General features: G+C 46.3%; 1 pseudogene; it reads right to left on the bottom strand.

Annotated features, from left to right (window-relative positions):
• Window positions 1-346: 346 nt before the first annotated feature.
• On the bottom strand, window positions 347-1,934 carry LOC139555800 (piggyBac transposable element-derived protein 4-like; annotated as a pseudogene).
• Between the last annotated feature and the right edge of the window lie 332 nt (window positions 1,935-2,266).

Genomic DNA, 2,266 nt, shown 5'->3' with positions numbered 1-2,266 from the left:
TTCTATACTCTCAAACAATTTGGATTTGGTCCCAATTTTATATCCTGGATCAACGTCCTTTACTCCTCTCCTGTGGCTGCAGTGCGGACAAATAATAACCTTTCATTCTATCTCCAACAAATATAAATGAAACAAGGTTTTCATCACTATTCATGTTTATTGCTTTGAACTGAGCAAATTGGAAGGACACGTTTTAGATACAGTATTTTATGGAAATGATACATGAGCCCCATTGAACACAAATGAAGGCTGGTCTACACACCACATGAGGGACAGAGTATTACTGTGTGTGTGTGTTCCAAATGTATTTCTTGCACTTGATGCATGTGTACTGTGTTTTCTGTGTTCACACACATCGCTTCTTCTTGTTGCTACCGGCTGCAATCTAGAATGATGAAAACACTTAGTTCAGCAATTTTACTAATATCTCACTCCCTCACATATATAGTTACAGCAGACCAAGGTAGGAGAGTCAGACACACTTACATGTAACAACGTCACTCACACTTACTTCCGGTATTGGAGCTGTTGGTTCTGTGGGTCGGGAGGATGGGGCACCTGCATCCTCCTCCGGAATCCTCCTCACGATGGCTGTAGAAGCTGGGGTCCTTGGGATATGTTGCCTCTTCTGGATTTGAGGTCTTACCAACGCCTTGCCCAGCTCCTCGAGAAAGAGCCGTCTCCTCTGGAGCTTCCCTCTGTTCCAATCTGGGTTCAACTCCATCCAGATGACAAACGTGTTGTACGCCGAGATGTCCAAGATGTTGAAGAATATCACAAGTGGCCAGTGTAGGGTTCTTCTTTTGCACATATAGCCAGTCACCAGCTTGTCTAAATTGTCCACTCCTCCTTTTGTGGCATTGTAATCCATTATGATTTCTGTTTTTTGATGTTCCTGGCCACAGATTCTCCCATCCATGTGCAGTGTGCTCATGGGTACCACAGCTTTGCCTTTCTTTGGCACGTAGGACACTAGGGACGTGTCGGCCGTGAGCACCAACTTAGAGGAATTGATATGCCTGTTCTGTATATTCAACAGCTGAGGTGGAAGCTCTGGCTTGTTTTTTCGTACTGTTCCTACCATCGTCAGCTTCCTCTTGAGGAGCTCCTGTCCCAGCTTGTGCGAAGTAAAAAAGTTATCGCATGTGATGTTGTGGCCACGGAGTCCCTGTGTCACGTCCAGGACAACCTGCATCCCTTGGTTCTTCTAAGGGGCTCCTCCATCTGGCTTCCCCATATACACTTGCAAGTTCCACGCATATGATGAAGTAGAATCACAGGCAGCCCGATCTTGATTCTATATTTTGTGGGTTTAGACGGTATGTACTGCCTGAAGGGGCAGCGGCCCCTAAATGGCAAAAGCTTCTCATCAACAGTAACGTTGGGCCCAGGGTTGTAAAACAGGAGAAGGCGGCCCACCCACTTGTCCCACACTGACCTGATTGCAGCTAGCTGGTCTCTCTGCACTGACCTGATTACAGCTAGCTTGTCTCTCTGCACTGACCTGATTGCAGCTAGCTGTCTCTCTGCACTGACCTGATTGCAGCTAGCTTGTCTCTCTGCCGCCGAGCTGGTCTGGTGTCTCGGGTATCGAAGCGGATAATCCTGAAAATAATGAGGAAGTTTTCCAGAGACATTGTTGCACGGAAAAGTTCTCTGCCAGTTTCTTCATCCTACAGGGATTCTGTGGATGCCCCATTGGATCTGAAAACACCAGCAAGGATAAGAACCCCAAAGTATGTATGTAAATTACTTTGGTCCATCTCCTTCCATCTCTCTCCAAAAACACACTTTCCCTCCAGATTAGTGCAGTTCAGAATGATTTTCTGGATGGTGTCTGGGATGAACAGTTCAAAAGAAGACTATATGTCCTGCACACGAGTAATCGCCATCCGCGTTGGCCCTGGTTGCATCCTTATCACATTGGCAGCCATGCGGGGTGGCTCATTCCTTGGGCAAAAAGAGCATTCAATTTCACAATTTTTTGACATCCATATTTCTCCTCTTGCAGGCTGCAGATTTGCCGGTTGCTGATGGGCTGGTCCTGTGGGTGGCTGAGGGTCAATCTCATCCTCTTTTTCCAACTCACTGTCAGACTCCGAATTGACAGACACGATCCTGATATTCAGAAAATCCTTTATCTTTCAAAGTGGAAGACGCTCCTGCCACACTAGCTTCTCTCTCTGCAAAAATTATTTCTAAGGCCCTCTGAGCAGAGATTATTTATGCCATACTGATTGATTGTGGTAAGCAGCCACACATGCAA

The sequence above is a fragment of the Salvelinus alpinus genome, chromosome 27 (assembly GCF_045679555.1).
Source record: "Salvelinus alpinus chromosome 27, SLU_Salpinus.1, whole genome shotgun sequence".
Lineage (NCBI taxonomy): Eukaryota > Metazoa > Chordata > Actinopteri > Salmoniformes > Salmonidae > Salvelinus > Salvelinus alpinus.
This window is presented reverse-complemented; position numbering and strand designations above follow the sequence as displayed.